The sequence below is a fragment of the Elaeis guineensis genome, chromosome 9 (assembly GCF_000442705.2).
Source record: "Elaeis guineensis isolate ETL-2024a chromosome 9, EG11, whole genome shotgun sequence".
NCBI classification, from domain to species: domain Eukaryota; kingdom Viridiplantae; phylum Streptophyta; class Magnoliopsida; order Arecales; family Arecaceae; genus Elaeis; species Elaeis guineensis.
In genome coordinates this window covers 4587313-4601017 of record NC_026001.2, presented here as the reverse complement: position 1 = coordinate 4601017, position 13705 = coordinate 4587313, and the positions used below count along the sequence as shown (strand labels likewise).

Here is a 13705-nt window from a genome sequence, read left to right as displayed (position 1 = left end):
TGTGAGACTAATGATGTTTTCCCTTCTACACCACAATATAGTCTCTTAGTCAGAGAGATTTTGTACGTACGAACAGAGATATCCTCCTTATTTTACTACAAACTGAGTATGGACTGGAGGAGCCTCACAATTATAGGGTGATCCTCTATCTGGTATATTATTGTTGAGATTAAGGGCTCATGGCTCAGCATATGAAATATTATTCATTATGGCCTATAGATCTCACAATTATCCCTTTGGATTCCAATCCATAAGACACTTCACGTGAAATAAGTGGTCCTTCCGATATAAATCATAGCCCCTTTGATTTACAATCAATATGTAATTAATGATATACTTCTTACTTATAACAAATTACATAAAAATAATATAATAGTATTACTCTAAGTTTTCTTCAAGAACTCCCTGAGCAAGTCTTGAAAGCTCTTCATGTTTGTTCTCTGATTCTAGGTGGTGTAATATTTCCCAAAGACTAATAGAAGAATTAGTCATATCAAAGAAGTGCAAAAATGCCACATAATGTTAAAACATTGAATTGTTTCTCAGCTAATGAAATTTCGAAGAGAATTTTGACTGCCAGGCTACAACTAATTTTGTGTTCTCACACAACATCCGCTATTTTGGGCATATCAACCACCAATTCTCATAAAGCCTAACTAAAATATTTTTGAAATGATTATGTGGCATTCTCAGAATCAAAGAAGCTAACTAATCAACGATTAAAATTTGGATCTTGTAGCAAGATCAAACTCTAACTACAAGATTTAGTCATTCGATACTAGCTAAATACCAAGGAAAACTTTTATCATCATCATCATTTGGATTTTGCCTTGTTGTCAGCAGAATTCAAACCCAATGGTAAAAAGGATTTAGAATTACACCTCCTCATCTTGATCGAAAATAAACAGTTCCAGTGCCAACCGTGCCAGATGTGCCCAACACAATGCGAGTCAACTAATTTTAAGGAAAGCCATCCCAACCTTTAAATTGAAGAATCAGGTTCCTTTCCAAGATATCATAGTCCCATATTGACTAACAAAAAAAGATGCCATATTTACAACTTGAGTGTGTCCCACTCCCAATTGCTTAAAGTTTTTGAGCTATAAGTCTCTATGCTGCAATCTTTTTTAGTTACATAGAAGATACATAGGTTGAGTAGGACCAGGGTTATTAGTGGGCCTTCCTCTTTCAAAGCAAGAATCAATCGTGCATGACAAGGGTGCTAGAAAATTAGGTGGAGAAAATTATCATAGCTCCACAATAATTAATAAAGCCGGTGCCTTATGATTTATTAGCCTGCATCGGTCCTCCTCCTGACAGCTTAAATTTTTGGACCGTGAGACTGTGACAGAAGGAACTCCCAATGACCCTCCTTCAAGCATTGGGTTGCTTGCCAACATTTACTCCCGGATGCCGCGCAATGGATAAGACTTTCAACGGTAACGGCCAAAGAGCAATGACATAGCATCATCATACATCATCATACGAGAGAGAGAGAGAGAGAGGGTGTTGATGGTGGGGCGTTGGCATTTAAGGAGACGAGCGGTGGCGAGAGGAGGAGCGATGACCGTTGAGGAAGAGGAAGGCTCTTAAAAGTAGGCATTCACGTGGAGTTAATGGCGGCAGTGGACTCGAACCCTTGAGTCATCCGTCTTCTTCCAGCTTTTAATGTTGGGGAGCTCGCCTCCGCTTCTGCACTTGGGATGATCGATATCCTCGAGCTTGGCTCCGATACGCAATTCCAGATATGCCCCTTCCTTTCACGCGGCAAAACTGTTGTTTAAGTTTCGCAGTGGTTATGCAAAAATTATTTTTATTTTTCATTTGGCTATGACATCCGGAATAGCATTTGATCAAGGATGCTTTTATTCAAATTTCAAAATAAAGCAAAAACGATAGCTTTTATGGCAACTTTTTCTCCTTGATTGTACATGCTTTTAAGTAGTTGTATGGCATGCATAAAGTTTATCTCAAATCTCATGCCTGTTTTTTTCTTCAAAAAAAAAAAAAAATCTTATGCCTGCTTTGTTCTTTGAGACAGATATTATGAAAGTACTATAAAAAAAAAAAAACAAATATCATGAAAGAGAATTATTACCTGCACTCTATAATGCCCTTTAAAAATCATGTAAATCCCTGTATAAAGGATTTGAGTGTTAAATAACCTTTAGTGGTTCATAACAAAGAAAGTCTTAGATTTTTATTTCAAGTTTGGTTAACGGAAGCGAAGGGAAGAAGAGGTAGCTTCTGAAAATTAGAGAAAAGGCTTCTTGTTTGGTTAGAGTTTTAAAAAAAGAGAGAGTAAAAAAAAATTCTTTCAAATCATTTCTCACATTTTATGAAAAGTGAAAATTCATAAGGGAGATAGATTTTGGCACTTTTCATAGAATAGAAAGTGGTAATACTTTTTTCTTTCTCAAAATATTCTTTTAAGATCAATAGTTAAATTTTTTTAAAATATCAATGGATGATTAGGATGAAATATTGAATAGTGATATAATATTATATTAGTATTATCCTAATATTTATATGAATATATATTAATATCAATATTATAAAATTTATTATATTTTTAATATTATTTTAATATTTACACTAATATGATATTTTTATTAATATTAAAATAATATTAATATTTATATATTGATATTTATATTAATATTATATTATATTTAATATTATATTATATCTTATTAATATATTTATTATATTAAATATTAATATTATATTAATATAATATTAATATATAGTATTATATTATATAATAAATTATTATGATCTTATATTTATTTTATAATATATTAATATTATATTTATATTAATATAAATATAATATTTATATTTATATAAATTTAGAGAAAAAATGTATGGTTTTGTATCTATTAAGGGTATAATAGGTATTTTACATAGTTTTTTTTAAAAAAATAGATGTTCAACTAAATATAAATTACTGTCCAATAAGTCGCTTTCTCACGATCAACCAAATATATCAAAATCCTATTTTAAAGAAGTAATTTTTTAAAAAATAACTTCATTTTTTTTAAAAAAAAAATTCTTTCCGCAAACCAAACAAATTCAAAATATTTGCCATACTTCAATGCCACCTTCCAGTTGTAGGTAACAAGGACAACTTGGTAACTCAGAATATTAGCACTTTGCTGGATAGAGCTTAACTTGCTCCGAGCTTTTCACACTATCTTTGGAACAAGAGTTGGGTTTTAGCTGGTTCCCATCAGCGATAATTTACAGAAATACAATCAATAAATTCATGAAATCTTGTGCATGCGTCAAAACAGCAACAAATTTCCCGACCAAACAAGTTAAAAATGGTCGTAGCTGCATTAGGCATGTTCTTGATTAACTCGAATTGCATTGATTCTACATAAATGTTATTTACTTGATTCAAGTGATCAAAAGGAAAAACAATTCCTTTGCTTCCTAAGTTCATGATCAAATTCCCAACCGTTTTTTACTTATGATTCAAATTAATTAGCCAGACTTTGCATCTAACATGACCTCCTATCTCGAGGTCTCGACTAACTTATATTAAACCGGTCTCATGTTCTAAAGTCATTTGCTTAATAGGTTCAAGTAATTTTGGGTCAACATTTCAACCAATTTCATAGATGACCCAAATTTACTGTCAAGTTCGGTTTGGTTACATTGGTGGTAGCCAGTTCTACCAAATCTAAAGTCGGTCCAATCAAAGTGTTTGGTCTACATTTTCAATCTAAACCCAAGTGCATATTTGTGTTTGTTGACAAAACTCCTTCCATCATCAAGCCATGGATATGAATATAAACTATTATTATACATGAAGACGACTTTTGGCAATGTAAGAATGAACATTGACCTCTCCCACACTTGATGATGTGTGAGAAAGAAAGGAACAGTGCCAGTGCAACAAAATCATTAATCAGATTCTAGCATTCTAATGAGGTCACCATGCCTTTCATCAGAAGAAGAAAAAAAAAGGGGTTCACCATGCAAAGAAATCAAACATAAAATTCACCTTGGAAAATCAGTTCTCTATCTCGAAAGAAATTACCATCTCAACCATTAATTCAAAAGAACAATCACACACATTCATCTTTCCTGTCATGTGCAATATACATGCTAGAATTTAGTTAATCATAATGCCTCCATATGGTTGTACGTCTCCCTGAGGAATGGAGACTCGCATGGCTGCCACCAAGTTATTCAAATCCAACCCCTTGCAGCAACCATAACTAATAGGTAAGATATAGGGCCTGTTTTTTTGAAGGATAAAAGACTTACTCGATAATTTATATTTTACCGTATAAGTATTTTTTTAAAAAAATATTTAGATAAAAAAAATAATTTTTATATATTAAAAAATATTTCTGAAATTTATTATCAATATTCTTTTGCAATACTACTTTCTAAATAAATTGCTAAAATCTATTCATATTTCTAATAATATTTTTTATTATATTCTATTAATATTATAGTTGAGATTATCTTAAAAATAAAATAAAAATATTATTTCTTATGGATAAAGGACTCATCTACCTCTTAGATGAGTAAGCTTTTTCTTTTCTATTTTATCGATCGCTGCTATTATGTAAAAATGATTTACATATATAAGAATATGTATAAGTTAATCAACTAAAAGTTGAATAATTTTTCTATCATATTTATCCACCAAACAATGGTAGCAAGATTTGAAAAGTAAAAATCGGACAAGGCCATCAATGGCACGAGCATTAATTTTATGTGAATTAAATAGGGTAATTTCGAAATTTGATCTAAGAAATTTAAGAAGCGCTGGATTAGGAGAAGTGGAGGGTGTCTATTTATTTCATGGGGTGTGCTTGTTTTAAATTAGGGTTTACAGAGGGTGTTGGGGTGCTTTAAATTTTTCTTGAGGTGATTCAAATGCGGAAGTTGGAGTCAATGGAAGAGCGAGCGCATTCAATCCATCCTCAACCGTATAGCCTTGCCCTTTATTTTAGTGCTGCCTTTTAATCTTGCACCCTCTCTCACCAACTTCTCTCCCCTCTTTAATTCATCTCTCTCTCCCGTAATCTCAACATCCCCATCTGATTCCTTTCGTGTACCCAAAGGGCATTGATCAAATGGCTGTGGTTAAACGGGCCAATCTGCAGTGAAGCGCAGCATATTATAGATTCGCTACTTCCTTTGTTGCTGTTTGTGGTTTGTGACGTGGTGTGACGAGAAACTAGACAGTCCATTAAACTTTGAGAAACATATGAAGTGATGTAGAAAGTGGTGGTGACTGGATCTTAGTGGGTAAAAGTGGATACGTGCCATGGTGGGGATTGTGGGCCCTCTCCAGTGTTCTTATGGCTTTCTCTATCGGAACCTTGCTTGCAGTTCCCTGCTCTTAAATGAGCCTTTTAATCTAGCCTATAAAGCAGTCCAAAATCCACCATCAGATGCACAGAGAGAAGGGTGAAGTTTACACGCAACAGAAGAGAAAGAGAGATAGAGCTTGGAAACGGAAGTGCTCGGTTCTGTTGATCAGAAGCTATGGTGTCCTTGCAAGAGCCCTTTCCCCAGAGGAAAACTTATGCCTTAACCTCGAGAACCAGCTATCGAAGAAAAGGAAGAGGGAGCCGGCGAAGAGAGTGACGACTTCTTTGCAAAGGAGATCAACTTGTTAAAGTCCAAGGATACGAAGCCCGACCTCGAGCTCCATCTGGACACTCCCTTGCCATTAGAGTGGCGCCAACGATGCCTTGATGGCAAGGTAGACTAATAATTCTATCCCTCCTGGATATTAATTTGGAGAAGTTTAATTTATTCAACTTTATAAAACTAAAATTATAAATTCTGTAATATATATATTTTTATAATTAAGCTTGCTTGGAAGCTGTACTAACAGTTGCAGTAATCATTTCTTGCATTGCAGTCAGGCCAGAAACACTTAGATAGCATCAGGACACACAAGAGGAGCTCCAAAGATCCTAGAGGAAGTGCAGAGCCACTGACTTCATGTCCGAGCCTGGACCTCGAGCTCAACCTCACGTTTGAGCCCCCGAGAAGCCACATCAATGGAGAAGATAGAGCAAAGCAGGACTCTTGTGGCAATTGGTGCAATCCCAAGGATAATTCTGGCAGCATGTTGAAGTCCTTATCCTGGATATCCCTTGATGCTGATCAACCGGCCGAGATGGTGGCTACTGTGTGCATGCGGTGCCATATGCTGGTCGTGATGTGCAAGGCCACTCTAACGTGCCCGAGTTGCAAATTTGTGCACCCACCAAACCGTAGCTCGTCTACGTTGGTTAAGCCAGGGTTTAAGCTTTTGCTTTGCGAGGATTAAGGATTAAGAGCGGAATTCATGACAGATGACCATCAAAGAACCCGATTGTTAATTTGATGTCATGGCTTTTGTCTACCTCTCTGTTTCCTTGGGACACCTTACCAGAAAAAGAGATAAAAGTAGTGGAATATAATTTAAAGTAAGGTTGATAAGAGGACAGAGAGAGGGAACTTCCTTGGGTGATGTAAGTATATAAATACAAATGTGTTTAGTGGTAATTAAGTTCATGTATCAAGCATGGTGTAATATCTATATCTATATCTATCTATATATATATATATTGATCACCTTCCACTTCGAAGTGTGGCAGTTATATATGCTTGTTTACGCTTTTCTACGGGCAATAGGTAGTTTGCCTCGTTGTTTCTGGTAGTTTTTAAGTGGTTATTTTGGGTTTGAGAATTCAGATCCTGCATTAGCCTTACTGTGATGAGTCCTGTTGCGGCCAATCGCCTCGTCGCCCGATCGCCGGGAAGCGTGCACCTGCAAAAGGAAGTCCGCACTGACCGGAGGCGGCTCCGGCGGGGACCCTCCGACGGTCAAGTCAGAGAGGTGACTGGACAACAGTGAAATATAGACGGAGAGCTCGAGAGAGAGAGAAGCGAGCCTGTGTTTTTGGGAGAGACGGAGCGGATCGATCCTTGCACTGTTGCCTTCCCGGTATATATAGTGGAGCGCGGTATGGCGCCATCATTAATGGCGCGGACAAGTGAGGAACTGTCAACTCACTGTAGGCTGTCAGAGCCGCCGTGAAAACGTCATGTCGCCGTGTAGCCGTCTAATCACCAGGGTTGACCCGGCTCTCGGCGGGACAATGCCCCTAGGTAACTGTGCCGCATGTCCGTGTCAGAGCTGACAACGTCTGGCGGCCGTACGGTGGTTGGAGGAGCCGACCGAGGAAGTGGCCGAAGGAGTGTCGGCGGTTTCGCCGCCGGGGTGGAGCCGGATGTCGTTCGGGAAGCGAACATCGTCCGGAGGCGTCCGCTGGCGCAACGGGGGGCGCCGGGTCGAACTCCAGCGTCCCATCGCTGCCAGCCCCGTCGGTCGGGCAGCTGATCGGGGGAAAGCCCGATGGAGCCTCGGAGGAGGAGAGATCAATGCCCCCCAGCGCATACTACCCTGAGGGTGCGTCGGCCTTGGCCGACCACAACCTTGCGAGAGGTTGTGCCAGGGGATCCTCCTCCCTACCGACGTTCAGTCGTTGCGGTCTCGGCAGGTGACCGAGATGCTGTCGCGGTTCTACCCGTCGATGGTGGAGGTAAGCTTCGCGTCACCTTTTTCCTTAGAAGAATTTTCGCTTGCCACATAATTCTGACAAGCTTTTTCCCGTCGGCAGTTGATCTTCACCATGTCCGAGTTGGAGGCCGGATACCGAAGGTTCGGTGACGTTCGGGCAGCCTTCAAGGAAAGGTCGGCGGCGGCCGAGGCCGAAAGAGCGATGCTGGTCGACCAACTGCAGGAGTCGGTCGACCGGGAGGCCAAGTTGACGGACGAGGTCTCCCGGCTTATGGCCGAACTGAAGTCGGCCAAGAAGGAGGCCAAGCACAAAGGTCGGGTCGTGCGTCGTCTTCGACGCGAACGGGACAGTGCCACCTCCGAACTCCAAGGGAACGCGAGCAACTTCGGGCTAGCCTGGGGAAGCTCGCGAAAACCGAAGAGGATTTGTCCATCGCCCAAATCGACGCCGAAATTGCCAGGGCCGAGGCGGAGTTGGCGAGGGAGGAGCTGGCCCATACTGAGGACGAGGTACGGTCGGCGAGGGAGTCGGCCGATCGTGCGGTTGAGGACTTCCGGGCCTCCGACCGGTACAAGGAGGAGATGCTCGAGTCGGGCTTCGCCTTCTACCGGGTCGGGTTCGAGGACGGTCGGGATGCCGTCCATGCCTTGTACCCGGAGGTGGACGTCAGTCGAGTCGCCCCGCTACTCGCCGAAGAGGAGGGAACCGAAGAGGAGGCCGACCACCCGTCGGGAGGCGTCATCCCGGCGGAGGAAGCCGTCCCGGAGCAGGAGCCGACCGGAGGTCCCTTGCCGACTGAAGGACATCCTTCTGCCGTCGACCCAGCGCCGCTCATGGTCGAGACGCCGATTCTTCCCGATCCTCCGTCGGTCGAAGAGATTATCCAGGACGAATGATCGGTCCAGCCGACTGTCTTCCTTTTGTTTCTTCTTGAAAATACATGTAATCGGCTTCGGCCCGACTTTGTAATTTCTTTTAATCAATGAATGAAATTGTCTTCTCTTTTCCTTCTTGTTTGTAATGTTTCTTATCGCTGTAATGTCGAACCCTAGTCACCAACTTAGAGAAGTCGCCAACTCGGGTAAGTCGGTAGGACTTAACCGGCTTGCACAGTCCCGAAGTAGCTTGTGTCCCGACTTCTCTAATAATTGTAGTCGCCATTCGGGCGCATCTGTCAAGTAGGGAGCCGACCGAACCTAGTAAAGGTTCGGCAGCCGGACCTCCGTAGATGCACTTAGTTGGTCACCATCCGGCGCAGTGTCGGGGGCATGATAGTAAGTCGGGTCCCCATGCTCTTGCGTCGGGTTTCATGTCCTTCGACAGACGGTGGCAAGCCGAGTGCCGTTCGGCCGGCCGTAGGTCGGTCGGCGAGTAGTGGGTGCGACTAAGGTCGCATCATGTGATAGATGGTGGTAAGCCGAATATCCCTCGACCGGCCGTAGCCTGGTCGGAAGTCGCGGCAATAGCCGCGTGGGCTTTTAGCCTTTCTTCGGTCGGGGCCCGATCGGCCAGTCGGCCGATGGATTCTGCCCGAAAATTCGACCGTAGAAGGAGTATGAACTCCCGTCATCGTAGATGCATCGGTCCGTGTAAGGGGCCGATGTGTCGTCGGTGCCAGGTCCGCGTCGATGCGTCGGGGCTGAGCGCCGATCAGTAGTCGAAGGGTTAGAACTCCGATTTTTCAAACTGAACTTGTATTCCAACGATTGAATTACAGAATTCACTGGTAATACAGCTTCAAGTTGTCGGCGTTCCAAGTCCGGGGAATGGGTTTCCCCTCAAGGGTCTCCAGTCGGTAGGCCCTCGGCCCGAAGGTGTCAGCAACCTTGTAGGGTCCTTCCCAGTTGGGAGCCAACTTCCCTTGGTCCAAGGGCTTCGACACCTCCGCCTTCCTCAAGACTAGGTCGTCAGGTTTAAAGAGCTTTGGTCTGACCTTGGCGTTGTAGTACCGGGCGACCCTCTGTCGGTATGAGGCCATTCGGATTTGAGCCTCATCTCGCAGTTCGGGGAGAAGATCTAGGTCGGCCCTCCGGCTTTCGGAGTTGTCCGGCTCGCGGTACTGCTCGACCCTTGAAGATGGCAGGCCAATCTCGAACGGGATCATGGCTTCTATCCCGTAGGCCAAACTGAACGGCGACTCTCCGGTTGGGACGCGGGGGGTCGTTCGGTAAGCCCACAGGACGGAGCCCAGCTCGTCGACCCAGAGGCCCTTGGCTTCGTTCAGTCGGGTCTTGAGTCCATGGAGCAGGGTTCGGTTCGTCACCTCAACCTCGCCGTTGGATTGTGGGTGCCCGACTGAAGTTAGTCGATGACGAATGTGGAACCTGGCGCAGAAGTCCTTGAAGTCTTGGTTGTCGAATTACCGTCCGTTGTCGGTGATGATGGTGTGCGGCAATCCGAACCTGAAGATGATGGACTTTTGGACGAAGTCCTCCATCTTCCGCTCGGTGATCTGCGCCAAGGGCTCGGCCTCGACCCACTTCGTGAAGTAGTCGATGGCGACAACGATGAACTTCCTTTGGCCCGACGCCGGTGGGAAGGGGCCGAGAATATTGACTCCCCACTGAGCGAAGGGCCATGGAGCGACAATGGGAGTGATTTGGCTGGCCGGTTGGTGCTGAATATTGGCATACTTCTGACATGGCTCGCACCTTCGGACCAACTCTGCCGCATCCTTCCTCATGGTCGGCCAGTAGTAGCCCTGTCGTAAGACCTTGAAGGCTAAGGACTTGCCCCCCAAGTGATTCCCACAAATTCCTTCGTGAACCTCTCGGAGGGCGTAGTCAGCGTCGGTCGGTCCCAAGCACCTGAGCAGAGGGAGGGAGAACGACATCTTGTAGAGTCGGCCGTCCATGATCACATATTGTGACGCCGACCATCGGAGTAGCTTGGCCTCCGCGGGATCTTCGGGACTGGTCCCCTCGGACAGGTACTGGATGATCGGGTCCATCCAACTTGGTTCAGACGTTAGCTGCTGTACTTCTTCGACCCGATCGATGCTCGGCTGTTGGAGGTTTTCGACAAACGTCCGACCCAAAGAATCATAGGCCGACGTTGCCAATCTGGAGAGAGCGTCGGCACGGGCGTTCTCCGTCCTGGGGATGTGGGAGATCTCGAAATGCCCGAAGCGGGCCACGAGATCCTTTACCTTCTGAAGATACTTGATCATGGTCGGATCTCGCGCCTCAAAGTCGCCCTTGACCTGCCCCACGATCAGCTGAGAGTCGGAGAATGACCGGAGGCTGTCGACGCCCAGTTCCTTCGCCATCCTCAAGCCCGCGAGGAGTGCCTCGTATTCGGCTTGATTGTTGGAGGCCTTGAAGTCGAACCGGAGGGCGTATTCGGTGACTACCCCATCCGAGTTTGTGAGCAGGAGCCCGGCCCCGCTTCCCTGAGCGTTGGAGGCTCCGTCGATGTGAAGTACCCAGGTGGAGATCGGGTCTGGCTCAGAGACCGAATCTCGTCCCGGGCCTTCAGCTCCCGACCTTCGGTCGGTCGTCGGGCATTCAGCGATGAAGTCGGCCAAGACCTGAGCCTTCAAGGCAGGCCTCGGTCGGTACTGAATGTCGAACTCGCTAAGCTTCATTGCCCACTTAGCGAGTCGTCCGGATGTGTCGGGTCGGCGCAGTACGGCCCTCAGGGGCTGGTTGGTGAGTACCACGATGGCGTGGGCCTGAAAGTATGGTCGGAGCCGTTGCGCGGAGACGGTCAGGGCGAAAACCATCTTTTTCGTCTCCGAGTATCTGGCTTCGGCGCCGTGGAGGACTTTGCTGGTGTAGTAGATGGGCTGATGGGTTCGGCACTCGTTTTCCCGAACGAGCACCGAGCTGATCGCCTCAGAAGATGTGGCCAAGTAGAGATACAAGGTCTCCCCGACCTGCGGCTTCACGAGCAGTGGCGGGGAAGCCAAGTACCTTTTCAGGTCTTCAAAGGCCTGTTCGCACTCATCCGACCAAGAGAAACCGTTCGCCTGGCGCAGGGTCTTGAAGAACGGGAGGCACCTTTCAGCTGATCGGGAAATGAATCGGCTAAGAGCGACGATTCTTCCGTTCAGTTGTTGGACCTCCTTTTTGGTGTTCGGATGACGCATGTCGAGGATCGCCTTTATTTTCTCAGGGTTGGCCTCGATCCCTCTCTGAGAAACGAGGAATCCGAGGAACTTCCCCGAGGTCACCCCGAAGGCGCATTTGGTCGGGTTGAGCTTCATTCGGTGTCGTCGAAGGGTGCGGAAGGTCTCCTCAAGATCCTGAACATGGTCCGGGATCTGCGTGCTCTTTACCAGCATGTCGTCCACGTACACCTCCATGTTACGCCCAATCTGGTCTTTGAAGACCTTATTGACGAGTCGCTGGTAGGTGGCGCCGGCATTCTTCAATCCAAAGGGCATCACCCGATAACAGTAGAGGCCCTTGGGGGTCACGAACGCGGTGTGCTCCTCGTCTTCAGGCGCCATCCGGATCTGATTGTACCCGGCGAAGGCGTCCATGAAGCTGAGCAGTCGAAATCCGGACGTCGCATCCACCAGCTGGTCGATCTTCGGGAGTGGAAAGCTATCCTTCGGGCACGCTCGGTTGAGGTCGGTATAGTCGATGCAGATCCTCCATTTCCCGCTGGCTTTCTTGACCATGACGACATTGGCAAGCCAATCGGGATACGTGGATTCCCGAATGAAGCCTGCTTCGAGCAGCTTGTCCACTTCTTCGTCAATGGCCTTCTGCCTTTCTGGGGTGAAGGACCTTTTCTTCTGCCTCACCGGCTTCATTGTCGGGTCGATGTTGAGTCGGTGAGTAATCGTTTCTGGAGGGATGCCCGACATATCTGCTGCCGACCATGCGAATATGTCGGCATTGGCCGTCAGCAGCTCCGCCAGTCGGTGGCGTTCGGTGTCGGGCAATTGAGACCCGATCCAAACTTTTCTGTCAGGATTTTCTCCTATCGGGATCGCCTCGAGCTGCTCGGCCGGCGAACCCCGCTCTTCCTCCTCCCGTTGATCCAGTTTGTCGATTGTCAGGGGATCCTTCGTCTCGTCGCTTTGGGCGGAGATTTGGAAGCATCGTCGGGCGAGCTGTTGATCTCCGCGCATCTCTCCGACTCCATTTTTGGTCAGGAATCGAACAAGGAGATGGTACGTCGAGACGATCGCCCTGAGGGCGTTCAGTCCGGGTCGCCCGAGTATGGCATTGTAGGCCGAAGGAACTTGGACGACCGCGAAAATGAGGGAGACCGTTCTTTGCCGTGGTTCGATACCGACCGTCACGGGCAGGGTGATTTCTCCTTCTGTCGTGACGGTGTCTCCGGCAAAGCCGATCAAGGGCGTGGAGACCCTACTAAGTCGATCAGTCGGTAGTCGCATTCGGGAGAAGGTCGAGTAAAACAAAATATTTGTCGAACTTCCATTATCAACAAAAATTCGTTTTACATCATAATTGGCTATTGTCGCCGACACAACAACAGCGTCGTCGTGGGGAGTCTGGATGCCCCGAACGTCGTCTTCTGAGAAGGTAATCACGTCGTCCGGGCGCGGCTTTTTCGTCGGCTCCCCCCCTGTAGACGTCCCCGATCCCAGCCGCTTGGAGATCATGTTGATGACTCCAGCCGTCGGCTGGTTAGTCGGTGCCTCTTCAGTCGGCTGGGGGCGTCGATCGGCAGTCGATCGGGTCGGCGGACCCTTTCGAAACCTGCCGAGATACCCTCGGCGGATGAGATTTTCGATCTCATCCTTCAACTGGATGCATCGCTCGGTGTCGTGGCCGTGGCTCCGATGGAACCGGCAGTACTTCCGATGGTCGAGGCCCTTTGCCTTCAGAGGCGGAGGCCGTCGCAGGTATTCTTCTCCTTCGATCTCCATCAAGATCTGCGCACGGGGAGCGGAGAGAGGAGTGTAGGAGTCATACCTGGGACGCACCGACCTCGGAGTCTGTCAGCGGGGTGATTTTTGGATCTGTCGGGGTGGAGAAAGCCGACTATCGGTCGGGGGCCTGCTTGGTTCGGCGGGCTCCCGACCTTTTCTTCGCTTCTCCTTCGGACCCCTGGGCTCGATCAGGCGTCGGTCGGACGCTCCTTCGTCCGCGCGCATATACTTGTATGCGCGCTCCAGTAGCTCGGCGTACGTTCGGGGGAGGGTCTTGTCCAGAGAATAAGTAAATCGGGACGACCTC

General features: G+C 46.7%; 1 pseudogene; it reads left to right on the top strand.

The window, feature by feature from the left end:
- The first annotated feature begins 5420 nt into the window (after positions 1-5420).
- LOC140851651 (uncharacterized) lies at positions 5421-6597 on the top strand (annotated as a pseudogene).
- Positions 6598-13705: the final 7108 nt, after the last annotated feature.